The sequence below is a fragment of the Protopterus annectens genome, chromosome 13.part0, assembly GCF_019279795.1.
Source record: "Protopterus annectens isolate FY-2018-M chromosome 13.part0, PAN1.0, whole genome shotgun sequence".
Classification (NCBI taxonomy): domain Eukaryota; kingdom Metazoa; phylum Chordata; order Ceratodontiformes; family Protopteridae; genus Protopterus; species Protopterus annectens.
In genome coordinates this window covers 646,037,846-646,052,888 of record NC_056747.1, presented here as the reverse complement: position 1 = coordinate 646,052,888, position 15,043 = coordinate 646,037,846, and the positions used below count along the sequence as shown (strand labels likewise).

General features: G+C 43.1%; 1 protein-coding gene across 2 annotated transcripts in view; it reads left to right on the top strand.

Annotated features, from left to right (window-relative positions):
* Positions 1-15,043, top strand: part of SHPK (sedoheptulokinase) — a 525,836-nt gene that overhangs the window by 180,667 nt on the left and 330,126 nt on the right. The gene's annotated exons all lie outside the window — the stretch shown is intronic.

Sequence of the window (15,043 nt, the reverse complement as noted above, 5' to 3'; positions counted from 1 at the left end):
GATAACTAAAAAGAAAAAGTTAATTGGGGAATGTATTTACAGCAGATGGGGGTGGGGTGCAGCTGCCGTCCCTAGCCGTGTGGATAGAGCCAGTTATTTCTGCTTTAGACCAGGTACTTTCTACAGCAGCAGGTTAAGAGGGAAACGTAGCTAGACACCTACAGTAACCTATCTTCTTTCCAATGCCCCTGAGTCTTTGTGGCTGGTTTCTCCACTGCAGATACGGCCAATGGCTAAGGATTCAGCAAGTGGGGGATTGAGAGAGAAGCCGTTCGCAAGGACAGTGGTCAAGTAACCTATCTTCTTTCCAACGCCCTTGAGTCCTTGTGGCTGGTTTTCCCAATGCAGATGCGGCCAATGGCCAAGGATTCAGCAAGTGGGGGACTGAGAGAGAACCCGTTTGCAGGGACAGTGGTCAAGTAACCTATCTTCTTTCCAATGCCCTTGAGTCCTTGTGGCTTGTTTCTCCACTGCAGATGCGGCCAATGGCCAAGGATTCAGCAAGTGGGGGACTGAGAGAGTTATTAGAAGGCACGCTTGGCTCAGGGAACAGCCCCTACCAGAGCCTGCCAAGGCTAAGCTTTTGGATGTACCTTTGCATAAGGACAGTCTTTTTGGCAGCAAAGCAGAGGAAGTTCTCAAGAAGATGGAGGATAAGGCCAAGTCTATGCAAGCAGTTAGGGACTTTCTGCAAGTTCAACCTCCTCGCTTTAGCAAGAATTACCCTTCTAAAAGTTGGACATTTCCTGATACCAGCAGACAGAACCGTTCTAGGACTAGAGGTTACAAATCCTCTAGGGGGCAGGTGGCTACCCCTCAAAGGTCCTGCATCTCAATCCAAACATTCTCAATGACTCTATCCAACTTCTGCCTGTTTTTGCCTGCCCACAGAATCCTTTAGGGGGAAGATTTTCTCTCCATTTGGCAGCATGGCTCATTGTATGACTCCATCATTTTCTTCTTCCCTTTCCCAGCAGGTGTTTGACGTGCTGATAGAGGCCAGGAGGCCTAGCACTAGGAAGTCCTACATTGGCAAATGGGAAAGATTCTCTCATTGGATGTAGGGTAGAGGGGAATCTTCTTCTCAGCCTACCCTTCCTCTGATCTTGGAATACCTGGCTGATTTGCTTCAGGGTGGTCTTTCTTTTTGCTCTATCAAGATCCGTGCTTCAGCCATTTCTGCTCATTGTTCTTTTGAGTAACCCATTTTCTCTTATCCCTTGATGAAAATGTTTCTCAGAGGTGCTTGCAACTTAAAACCTCCCAGAAGGGCACCTACTCCAGCCTGGGATCTTAATTTTGTTCTAGAGAAACTCACTCTTCCTTCTTTTGAGCCAGCTGCCACTGCAGATTTAAAGTTTCTCTCTTGGAAGACTGCCTTCCTCTTGGCTATAACTTCAGCAAGGAGGGTTTCGGAGCTGCAAGCTTTGATGGCTGTGGAGCCTTTTCTTATTTTCCATGCAGATAGGGTTTCTCTGAGAACCAACCCCTCCTTTATGCCTAAGGTGGTTTCTAGCCTGACTCTTAATCAGTCCATACACTTTCCTACCTTCTTTCCTAATCCTCAAAATAGAGGTGAAATAATCCTACATTCTCTTGATGTTCACAGACAGCTCAGGTTTTACCTGGACAGGACTAAAGACCTTCGGAAATCAGCACAGTTATTGGTCAGTTTTTCCCCTGGAGCCCAGGGCAAGGCTATTTCTAAGCAAACCATTTCTAAATGGATTGCACATTGTATTACTTTTTGTTATTCCTTTCATGGCAAGGTTCCTCCTCAAGGGGTTAGGACCCACTCAACTAGAGCAGTTTCCACTTCTGCAGCCTTTTTAAGGGTTGTCCCTACTAAAGACATTTTGGAGGCTGCCACATGGTCTTCTGAGACATCATTCTGGCCTCTCATAAACCATCCACCGGAAGACTATATCAGGATAAATGGAAAAGGTTCTCCATCTGGTCTAAGGATAACATGCTAGACCCATATTCGGCTCCAGTAACTGTGATATTTCAATACTTGGCTACTTTTTTTGATAGTGGAGCCTCTGCCTCTACCGTACAAGTATACCTAGTGACAATTTCTAATTTCCACAATGGTATAGATGGCACCCCTCTTATCCCTTTACATCTATGCAAGGCCTTCCTCAAGGGAACCTCTCATATCAGGCCTCCTGTCAGACAGCCTGTGGAACCATGGAACCTCGCTTTAGTCCTTCAGTCTTTGACTCAAAAACCTTTTGAACTGGCTGCGAAGTGTGACCTAAAGTTTTTGTCTTGGAAATCTTGGTACTTGGTAACCATCACGTCTGCCAGAATGGTCTCAGAGCTGCAGGCATTGTGTATCAAGAGGCCCTATCTGGTCTTCCATAAAGACAAGAGTATCACTTCGGACAAATCAGTCCTTCCTTCCCAAAGTTGTTTCTGAATTCTCCATTAACTAGACCATTGACCTACCAGTGTTCTTTCCGAATCTCTTCAATTGAGGAGAGTACTGCCTTCATACCATAACATTCCATCTGTGTTGTTCATCTTCTTTCATTCATCACTTCCCACCCTCCTTCCCCCTCCAAAGGCTCCTGGGGGATGCTTTGGGTCCAAGTGGTATCCTAGGGTATTTGCACAGAAGTGACCTTGGCTTTACTTTTCTTTCTCTACAAAATTCGATCTGAGGTAACAGGGAGAAGGGCATTCTGGGTAGAAACTTAGCTCAAGAGTTTTTTGGCTGGGGCGAACTTGGTAAAAAGGCTGACTTGGTTCCGAGGGCTCGGACCCAAACGACATCGGTGATGAATGAAAGAAGATGAACAACACAGATGGAACGTTATGGTAAGACATAACTTCTTTTTTACCAGTTATAACAGTTTACAAGGTGAAATTTGAATGGCAGTTACATTAGCTTAGAAGGTATCTTGCACAGGTGGCAAGATTAGAATTGGACTAGTTCCAGCTGTAGGTAGATACTGTGAGCTTCTGTTGGCACTGTGTTTTTCACTCACCTTTGAAACCTATTACTACTAACATAACAGATGGGAGTCGCACAGGAGTTGTTGTCCATCTTAAACTTATTTTTTTTTCAGTTTATGTGTTTTTGGCACTGACCCTGTCTTGGACCATTCTTCTTAATAGCTTTATCCTCCCATCCCAATTATACCATCATAACTTTCTTTGAGGGTATCCCTGTTGGCAGTAGTGGCAGGTAAAAAAAAAAAGTGATCTGCTGTGATCGATAACCATAGTGCTTTTACCTGTGACCACTAATATCCCAGGTGGCTGTTACACATTGCTACAGATGCTGCATATGGTCTGTATGATGCCCTTCCATTTCGGGCTGGTTTGCATCCCGGCAGAATTCCACTCCCAAAATCACCACCTGGGCTTTAAATTTACAGCAAGAAGTTGCCACATTCTTCCCCTGATGTGGGAGCAGTACCGTAGCTAGGTTAGGTACAACTGTCCTGGATACAGACTTTGAGGGGGCACGATCAGCCATCTAATCCATCATTCTGATTCAAAGAGATTCTTAGTGCAGTACTGGCTTTTAAAAGCCAGTATTGCATTTGTGGTCAAACCTAAGGTTTAGTGCAGTACTGACTTTTAAAAGCCAGTATTGCATTTGTGGTCAAACCTGAACACCGTAGCACTCTGTGTGTGGTGTAAACTGTAGCAACAGTTTGTTACAGCTTAATAGAGAAAAGGCTTTTTATTTATTTATTTGTAGCATCTGCTGGATACATTTCTAGCAAGCATTTTGATACAGTTTAAATACAGCTGGGACATGCTGGAGGGATAGATTCCTGTCCCAGAGACTCCCCATGCTTTGGAACAGGATTCCAGTCTACGTTAGGCAGAACCCCTCACTAACACTCTTCAAGAGAAACCTTGATGAGTGGATGGGAAACAGAAAATTTACCCCGGGGATCACTGCTGTGGCTCTGCCGGACAGAGGCACAGGGAACTAATGGCTCTGCTGGACTGAGGCACAGGGAACTAATATAAGGGGCGGCAAAAGCCAACACATTCTGGCTACGGCTTATAGATGCCCTCGGGCAGATAGCCTAGTACTTACCTATGAACCTAAAAGAAAAAAAAATTTTTTTTACTAAAGTGAGAGGAAAGAGGATTTAGAGCAGGGCACAGAAATGGGACCTGATTGGGTGGGACAAGGGGGGGGTGGTATCTGGTCACCTGGTTATTGTGCTAGTAGAAGGAGCAGACTTTTTTCTTTTTTGTTTTGTTGTTCACTTGCCAGTTGGCATCCTGCAGTCTTGCAGAAGTCTTTTTTTTGTTTGTTTGTTTTGCTCTTTATTTGAAGAACTGAAGGGAGTGGGGCACTAGTTTGTTGTACTTGCACACGACTGTTGTTGAGGCAGCTGCACATCTGTGTGGGAGAAATGTCCATCTGGTGCTTGTGCCCCATGTCACCAGTGCCGTGTTCACTTGCTGAACACTGATTGCCAGAATTATAGTCAAAACGTAACCCCTCTGAGTCAGAATCTGCCATGCATTTCATTGTTTGCATAGTTGCTGTGATAAACTGAGATGCTGCCAGCCCAGCTAGCTGGAATTTTGTAAATAATTATATGTCACTTGAAAATATTAATAGGATTTATATAGAAATGTGACGCTGCCAGCCCAGCTAGATAGAATTTTGTAAATAATTCTGTCATTTGTGAATAGTAATATGATTTGTATGCTTGCCTTAAAAATGTAAAAAACTATATGTTCTGTACTGAGCTTCAATATTGTAACCATAGTGCATCCTGCTGGAAAAGAGCAGAAGTGTGTATAAACTATATGCAAATGCAAATGTATGGTTTCATAGTAAACGATGGAATATACAGAGTTAACTTGCAAAACTCTAACAAAATAAGTTGATAAGTAGTTTTACGATGTGTTATAAAATTAGTTTATCTCAGCTAAGAGACAGGATGTCTAGGCTAGGGGCTTCTTTCTATTGTCTGGAAACAGAGGTAATTACAGGTTTCCAAGGTAATTGTTTTATGACTTTCAGTTTCAGGCAAGCTTCTAAGAGAGAAATGTCAGCTTCTGAGAGTGAAGTATTTTTAACAGAGACCTGTTAAAAATGTAAGTTCCTGCTAGCCTGGGAACTAGGCAGAGGTGACAAGAATAATGCAATCTGAGATGATTCAGCAGTAATGTGTATTATTAACTTAAAAACTAAGTCAGGGCATTTTGTATCTTGTCTTGGATCTGAAAACATACTTTCACCAGCACTTTGCCTTGCTCTGTAAGTAAGTTGTTTAGAACATAGTTTATCTTAGAGATAGATAGGAATATAGCAAGATTAGTGTAGATGTTTTGTATATTTATGGTTGACTGGCCTACTATGCTATTTTAAAGTATTTCCTGTGATTCTGAACTCTGTTGTCACTATGCTGAATTAATGATTGTTGTCTTGTGCTTTTATTATTTATTATTAAATATATTTGAACCTTTTAATTGTGGCTGGTTTGCTTACAGATATTTAAGTTCTTAGTGTACTTGCATGTATTTGGTAACACTGTACAGGCCAGTCTGGAATAGCCTTAGTTTAGTCACACTTACCATTTGAATAATAGTAACATTACACAGTAAGATTGGGCACCCTTTGGTAAAGGCCTTTATAGTAGCTGATAAGTAGTGGTTGGTGGCAGTGATAACTTATGTATAGTCTGGGCAGAAGGTGGCATAGCTAGTGAACCTGTGCCAGCCTTCCCCAGGAGTGTCTGTGTGTTTGCAAATAAATCAAATCTCAAAGTGTGTGCGTGTCAGCTACTTGGGCATGGACACAAAGCACTGGTTGGACAGAGAGGGTGCTGGAGGTTTTGGCTTGACCACTGTGCTAAGATCTGAACCCTATAGCTGTGCCAGTGGGGGGTCTTATTGGGGATTTATCTGAAGAGAAAGGGCGAAACCAGCCCCAGACTGACTGTGATCTCTGTGTGCTCTTTAGGGAAATTATAGTTGTCATTAAGACACAGTAGCAGCTTTCCAACCATCCTCAGCCTTCTGAGGTCTCTACTGGTATATCATGGCTCACTGTGTAACATACTTGGTGGATGACAAGGAAAGTATTTCATGACTGTCAAAGTACTTAAAAAGTGCACTTTGGAGAAATGTTCATTTTTGGGAACCAATAGCACAGCCTTACAAGTAATAAGTTTACTGCTTTTGATCAGAGCTCCAAGAATATGTTAACATTTTGGTGTACTCAGAACTATCAGTTTTACTTCAAAGGGTCCTCTACACTACCTAGAAGACTTGATTTCTTGAGACCTCTTTTGTGGCATTTTAGATCTCAAACTGCCATGCACGGTGCACTTATTTGCCCATTTAAGCCTACAAAATGGTCCTATGTACTGGGTATTGTGGCATGCATGCATGCCTTCCTATATCCTTGTTTCTTTATGTCTGCTCACGCAATTCAGGTATTTTCCTAACATACAGTATTAACAGGCAAACAATTCCAGTCCCAATTAACTCAGAAATGGGAGCTAGGAATGTGGCTAGTTCCGGGATGAAGCAAGCTGTAGCTCATCCTGATAAGGACATTTTGTTGTGTTGTAGTAGGTTTCATTTGTGGATCAGAGGTTGTCCTGATAAGGGCGTACCACTCCAAATGACAAAATATGTTTTTACAAGGTCCCTGTAGTTAGGGATCCCAGATCCATATCACCTTAATAAGTACATATTTAGTCCTGAGTGGGACTCTCTAGTTTGTCCTTACAAGGACGTTCGTATTAAGGCAGTTTGGCTTATAGTCGTAGGCCATTCTGCACAAGATCTCGTAGAACAATTTGAAATAAGAGAAAGACTCTGGATGTCGTGTTTCTTTTAGGAAGTTTTATTGGTAGTCTTCAGGCAGATGAGCTCTGTGGGACCTTGTAACATAGATTTTGTCTTTGGAGTGGTGCATCCTTATCAGGATAACCCATTTTTGAGTTAACTGGGACTGGAATTTTTTTTGCCTGTTGATACAGTGACCTGGGACACACAGAAATTAGTGACCTGGGTTGGCCAAGTCTGTACACACCTAGGGTCTTACAAGTTTCTATTTAGCTTAACATGCATTTTGCAAAGTTCATGTGTCTCATGTCTAAAAATAAGAAAATTATGGACTTTGACATCAAATAAGGATCTCATTGCTAACTTTTAACATTATTGACCTAATGAGCTACTGGACAAGTACAGATTCTCTGTGAGGCTGAATTTATACAACATCCATGCATTTCTGAATTCACTGTTTTCACTGTGCTTTTAAAAGTGACAGCACTTAAAACTCCATGATAAATGAGAGATGTCTAAAGTATTCATAGCACCTAGAAATGGTGGGAAGGGACCTATCAAAGTGACTGGCTGGAAGGATCACCTTGCAGGTATGGTCTTTAGCAAGAAAGGCAGATAAGAGATTTGGGTCTAATACCTAAGCCCTGATCCATTTCTTGTTATAAGTGTACCTCACCTGCAGTTACTTCATTTTCCTCTGCTGTAAGATTACTTTTCTGTTTCTCATTTACAGACCGATGAAAGTTAGGTTAAAGAGGCATTCCTGTGACAATGAGGAGGCAAACCCACAAGCATCTGCTATTGGAAGCAAAACCTAGGGCGCTGTCACCACCCTGCCTGGCATGCAGCAACTAAATGACACTCCACAAGCATCCAAAGAGTAGATCATAGAGTTCCTTTTACACGTTTATTTGTCTAAACATAGGCTCAAGTGATTAGCTGCTTTCATGTCTACCTGTTTCGTTAGTTGTTTTCTGGTTAAGGCTAACACAGCCCCCACAGCCTTTCATATCCTGAATCCAGATGGTCTTGCCACTTTAGAATTTTAGAATTTTGCCTTTGTCAGTTCTTTAGGTCTCACTACCACCTTCCCATTTTTCCCTTCCATTTCACTTGCTTTCTAAGCACTGAGGTATATGTCAGTCATTTATACAACATGTACTACCATGTACCTTCTACAAGGGAGGGAGAGATGAACTGGTCATCAGCCATGTCGCAATAGAAGTCTTCTTATTTCCCCCTTCAAAGTTCATTTGTTGGGCATTGCTGCTAGTCTGCCCTTTGATCACCCCTTTGTAACCATTATTAACTTAAACAATTGCAAAAGCCCTGACTCTCAACCTTTGGCCCGAAAAGGCCAGATAGGTTTGACAAGGTTCCAAAAGACAGCAAATTGCTTTTCAAATGTCCTCCTGCAGATCCTGATGTGTTCTCAGTGTCTGCAGATAGACCTTCCAGGTTTCTACCTTCCACTTCTCTCCTTCCTTCTGATAGGGATAGTAAAATGATGGAGAGGCTAGGTAAAAGTTTACACATCTTCTACTTTGGCCTTCAGGGCCATTAACTACCAGATTCATATGTCTAAGTATTTTGTGGCCCTGCTTTCTCAGGCTTCACAGCTGCTGACAGACCTTCTGCAGCCAAGGCAAGACTTTCTTCCCAGGTTAATCATCGACCCATGAAGTGCAGTTATGATGCAACTGAGGCATCTTCCAGATCAGCTGAATTTGGATCTGTCCTTGGGAGATATTAAGGCAAGACTTATGGATGCACCTCTTGACAATTCTGCCCTTTTTGGTGCTAATGCTGCTGCCCTTTTCAAATCTCTTAAAGAAAAAAGAAAATAGTTACAGGAACATAAGCATATTTTTGTGTCCCCAGTTCCAAAGTAACATAAGAATTACCCTTCAAAACCACATTTTGTGAGGAAGAAAACCCTTCCTCTTCCAAAAAAGGGACATGCAGGCAGAGCTGTTCCAGAACTGAACCAGCCACTGCTCAAAAGCCCCCCTTTCTTGACAAACCAGATAGTCTGTGATTACCTGCTCAGACTCTCCAGTATTCCTCTTTCTCAGCTCCTGTCTCACTTTCTTTCCTCATGGACAAACATAACCACAGAAAAATGGGTCCTTTCTAATGTCCAAAATGGTTACTACATGGCTTGTTCATCCATTCCTCCTGTCATTGATATCCCTCAGCCACCTTGAGTCCAGCTTCTTCATTTCCCTAATGTGCTTCAAGGCCTGATCTCACAGGGCACCAATCAGGAAGTTCCCCCTCTGCAAAGAGGAAAAGGGCTGTATTCCAGAATGTTTCTAGTCCCCAGAAAAGATGGTCCATAGAGGCCAGTCTTGGACTTGTCTCAACTCAACCTTTTTCTACAGGTTCCCACCTTCAGGATGCTCACTCTGCAAACCTCGTTCCCTCTCTTACTACCTCAAGCTTTTCTGGTTTCTGTAGATATCAAAGATGCATATCTTAATATTGCAATTCACCCTCATTTCAGGAATTTCTTGCTCTTTTCTGTTGCTTCATCTCATTTTCAGTTTTTTGCTTTGCTCTTTGAACTCTCCACAGCTCCAAGGGTATTCACAAAATGCTTGGCTGCTGTCATTGCCTTTTGCAGACTTCAGGGAATTCTCGTTTACCCTTACCTGGATGACCTGCTTATTCAAACAGACCGCCCAGACATTCTGCTAAAGAATCTTTAAACCACCATCAACTTGCCCCAAAGCCTGGGCTTCACTGTCAACTACAAGAAGTTCTCCCACAACCCTTTTCAGGATCATGTTTTCCTGGGTTGCAGGAGAAGGACAAATGTTATGATGGCTTTTCTGCCCCTGCAAAAAATGCAGTCTCTTCTGACCTATTTTCAACAGTTTCTCACCCTAACTTCGACAGCCAGAGATTTTCTCAGAATGCTAGGGTTCATGGCATCTGCTATGCCCATGTTATCCTTAGCCAGACTTCATAGGTAGGTATTAGGCTATCGGCCCTAGGGGCCTATACAAGCTTAGCCATAACGATTCCCTGGCTATTGCTTCCCACAAATATTTACTTTCCTGGACCTGTGTCTAGCAGGGCTACTGATGTGATCTCTGGGGTGAATTTCCTATTTCCCATCCAATCGTCAAGGTTCCTCTTGAAGAGTGCAGTTGAGACGCTCTGCCTGACATGTATGGGCAGCCTATTCTAGAGTATGGGGAGTCTCTGGGTCAGGAACCTATCCCTCCAGCATGTTCTATTCATCGTGATGACAAGGTTAAGATCCCTGGAGCGTGTGGCTTGGAGGGATTTGGATTTCTTTAAGTGTAGCATGTCCAACAACTCTGGGTTTGACATGGCCTTGTATGTTAGGCAGAGATCGCCTCTGAGTAGGCGATATGCAACAGGGTGTAGCTGGAGTTTCTTTAGACAGTCAGCATAAGGCATCTGCTTTAGGCCTGTGATTCTTTTTGTGAGGTATTTCTGCAGCCTTTCTAGTTGTTGCAGATGTCTTGTGAGGTACATACCAAATGGGGCATTGTATTCTATAATGGGTCTAATGATGGATGAGTACAGAGGGAAAATGACCTCCTTTTTTCTGGATGAAAAGCACTTAGTGATGAGGTGCGCCATGTAGAAGGATTTTCTAACTGTTGTGGCTATGTGGTTATCAAAGGTGAGACCACTGTCCACCTGTGTCCCTAGGTCTCTTATCACACTTACGGTGTTTAGTGTACTGCCACCTATGTGGTAGTTCATAGGTATTTAGTTTTTCCCAAAGGGGAAAACTATACATTTTTTGGCACTTAGCTTGAGCCCATGACTCTGGCATCAAGCATCTGTTTCGGTAAGACCCTTTTGTAGTATATCCGCATCATTCAGGGATTCTATTATGGCTCCCAGCTTGCAATCATCTGCGAACTTTGTAAGTCAGAGTCCCGTAGTGTTGGCCTGTACTTCAGAGAAGTAGATACCAAGCAAGAGTGGTCCCAGGACAGAACCCTGTGGTACACCACTTGTCACTTGTCTGGATCTGGATTTGGAGTCTGCTACTTTTACAGTGTATGTTCTGTCAGTAAGCCAGTTTGCAACCCATCGAGTGACATAGGGATTAATGCCCAGCTTAGTAAGTTTATCTATAATTCCAGAGTGGGGAATAGTGTCAAAAGCCTTGGCAAGGTCCAAGTAGGCTGTGTGAACCACCTTACCCTCGTCCATGGCTCTGTAGACTGATTTGAAGAAGTCGATCAGTTTCAGGAGGCAAGATTGGCCCTTCACGAACCCAGACTGGGTGAGGTCCAGTGTCTGAAGGTTGCCAATGTCTTTGTTTATAAGTTCCGTGATTGTACGTTCCATGACCTTGCAGATCAGGCTCAATAGACTGATGGGATGGTAGTTCCCAGGATCCAAATTGGATCCCCATTTGTGGAGTGGGATGACTGTAGATGTGCGCCACTCTGTGGGCATGAAGCCTGAGGTGAGGCTATGATTAAACATGACACATAGGTGAGGTGCCAGTTCATTTTAAAGTTCATGCAGTACACAGCCTGGGATGTCACCTGGTCCCATGGATGCTGTATTCTTGGCTTTGGAGAGTGAGGTTTTTACTTGAGTGGCCATGATTACCGGAATTTGGCATTCTTTTGGTATTGAGATGGGCCCTTTAGGAGGTGAGAGGGGGGGTGAAGTTGGCACTGAATCTATCTGCCAGGATATTGGCAATATCCTTGGGATCAGTATATCTAGTGCCATTCTGCTGTAGCTCAGAGCAGATCTGAGTATTGCCATTTAGATTTTTGAAATAGCTATAGAATGCCTTGTGGTTGTCTTTGGAATCTTTGGCAATTTTATTTTCGTAACTAGCTTTGGAAGATTTTATGAGGGATCTCAGCTTTCTACTGAGGCTGGTGAGGGAGTTTTTTGAATCCTGGGTTCTTCCTCTTTTCTGCAACAGTTTCTTCCTTCTGTTGTACAGCTTGTTTATGACAGGGAACCACCAGATTGACTTCCTTTTTTTTGGAGGACAGCGTCTTGGTTCTGTTTGGGATGGCTCAGTCCATGCATGAGTGAATGTGCTTGTACAGCACCTTAGTGTAGGATTCAGCAGTTGAACTTCCAGTTCCCTTCTGAATGGGTGTCATAACATTTGTTACTCCTGACTTGAGAAGCATGAAGTTGGCTTTGAAGAAGTTTTTTATGGAGGTTTCACTTAAGGGGGGGTGGGGGTGGGATGTGGATGTCAAGGGTGATTAGCTTATGGTCTGATCTGACCAACGAGGGGGTGACCATTGGTGTGGAGCATCGATCTCCCATGTTGGTAATGACCAGGTCTAGAATATTGGTACCCCTGGTGGGACTATGAATTAGTTGCTCTAGGGCATTGGAATTTATGAATTCCAAGAACCATTGAGCAAAGGTGTTGGTACAGGAGTAGCTTTCCCAGTTAATGGCAGGGTAATTAAAATCACCCACTATTAGGGTGTTTGGTTGTATCTTAACATTTTCCAGTATGTTTAGAAAGGTGTAGTGAGAATCTTGGGGCATGGTGGGGGTTCTGTAGTAAGCTACAATTTCTATTGCAGTCTTACATAGTGTTAGTTGCACCTGGACAATTTCAGATGCATTGCGTTGGGTATACAGCCTGGAGGTGTGAATATCCTTGGTGAATATGGACACTCCTCCACCTTTAGTTTTTCTGTCCTGGTTTGGTAGCCGAAAAGTGTGGTATGAGTTGTAGCCTGGTCTTGCATGGGTGCTCTCTGGAGCTTTGAACCACGTCTCAGTTACTGCACAGATATCGATGTTCTCCTTTTTTAGGAGAGCCTCGAAAGAGTGCATCTTGAGATTTAGACTTCTAGCATTGAGTAGCTTTACCTTCAGATTTTGCTTGAGTGTACCTGTTATGGTGGTAGTTATGTCCTTTGAACCTTGCCTAAAAAAGGCACTATAGGGGTGGCAAGAGCCTTAGCCAGTAACCTGAATCCCAGGGGCGACAGATGCAATCCATCTCTTGCAAAGCATCGTGGTTTGTGGATCATGTTGTCCCAGGCAGACAGATACTGGATCCCCTATGAATGACACCAGAAGCTTAGCCAATTATTGAAGTCGGTCATTTTGTCCTTATACTATGGTATCATTCTGGACAATGGCAGGATGCTACTCAGGGCTAGGGTCATACCTGCCTGGGCACCATGATCCAAGAGCTCTACCTTGGCCTTTTCATGTAGTCCAGGGAGGTACATCTCAAGTCATTCACTCCAACATGGACAATGACAGAGTCAAATTTGTACCTGTTGTGGAGTGACTTGAGTGCATGCGTTGTGGTGGATCCTGGCACCCAACAGGCAACTAACTGTAATTTTCTCCTTGTTCAGCCTGGTGAGTGGGACATCAGTGTGCCTGTCTATAGAGTCACCTATGACTAATGGGTATGTTGTCTTGCCTTACAGGCTGCTGTTGAGTGGCACACTGGTGTTGTGAGCTATGTGACGCTTTGGTTGTGTTTGGAGGTGATGTTTGTTTGTGTTTCAGCTTCAGAGGTTCTTGTTGCTTGGGCAGGTTACTATTAAGAACCTCCACATATGTGTGTTTTGTGTTGCTATGTGTGGGTTTTGAAGGACCATGTGTTGTTTGAGTTGTTGTGTGGGTGTTAACCTTCTCCTCTTGACTGTCTAGCACAATCTTGGCTGGAGAGAGCTTTGCTTCCAGTTTCGCTATGTAAGTGCATCTCTCGCAGGTTGCAGTGTTTGGTGGTAGGAGGAGAGGGTTGTCTGTTTTCATGAGGCAATTGCTGCATTGCCCCAGTATGCCCAGATTCATCAGGTGGACAGGAGAAATCACCGGAAGCTGACCCTTGGACATGTCTGGTTAGGTGCTTTCTTTGTGTAGTACAAGAGCTGTTTTCCCTTACTTTTTGGCAAGGTACTTGCAATTGTAGGCTATCTAGTGCCTACGACTATTTTCTCCTTATTACCAAGGAGAGGTGAGTGCTTGTAACAAATTAAGGCTTCCTAGCACTTTTTAGCAAGTTTTAGAGCAAGTGCTAGTGACAGGTGTACAGATTTTAGTGCTACTGCTGATAAACTAACTAGTTCTAAGGGAAAATTTGAAGAGCAGACACCTTAGCCCCGCGGTGCTGCACGCAATGCCAGAAAAGTTGAAAGGGATAGAAATCCGCCCAAAATGGCCAATAAAATTGCAATTTCAGAGCTGGAAACTACTCCTCTAGTGTTAGATAGGCAGTACAATGCTCCCACTCTCACTGGTAAGCAGTAGGACCTCCCTCTACCACAGCAAGGTTTGGATAGCTCTGAACACTGAAACTAAAGTCCTGAATCCAGCAAAGCCAGGAAACTGGACTATTCTAGTTAGAAAAGGTAGGAAATTAGCAAATAAGATATAATTTTTGTTTTTTTTTTTTTTTTTTTTGGTTAAGTCAGGCTAAACAATGCAGTTATACTGTAAATAAGCACAGAAAGGCTAATGCACTTCAGTGTTTAGCTCAGAACAGTAAACTCAATTAAAACTTTGCAAAATTAGAAATTTGAAAATGTAAACGTTTTAAATAAAGCAAGGCAAGTGCACAACTGGAAAACAACTTACAGGCAGAAATACAGTGAAATAAGTAGCTAGTCAACCTTTTAAGCTTTCTGAGAAGTGCAGGTAATAAAAACAGCCAAAATCAGAAAAAAATAGAAAATTCAGCAAAACATACTTGCAGTTAGCACAAAAAGTCTCTCTTTCTCGTTTCTGGTGCTGTAGTAGTCTGCAGGATGCCCAGACAGGATCTGCTGATCTAAAACAAGATCAAACACATGCAAACATGCGTATTTATGCCAGAAAGTTGAAAGGGATAGAAATCAGCCCAAAATGGCCAATAAAATTGCAATTTCAGAGCTGGAAACCACTCCTGTAGTGTTAGATAGGCAGTGCAATGCTCCTACTCTCATTGGTAAGCAGTAGGACCTCCCTCTACAACAGCAAGGTCTGCATAGCTCTGAATACTGAAGCTAAAGTCCTGAAACCAGCAAAGCCTGGAAACTGGACTATTCTAGTTAGAAAAGGCAGGAAATTAGCAAACTAGATAGATTTTTTTTGTTGGTTAAATCAGGCTAAACAACGCAGTTATACAGTAAATAAGCATAGAAAGGCTAATGCACCTGAGTGTATAGCCCAGAACAGAACATATGAAAATTCCACTGGTTTCTGAAATCTCTCTGGTCCCAGCATGCTCATCCTCTGGAGTTTGTTCTGCCTCTTCTCCCTTGTCTGAGGA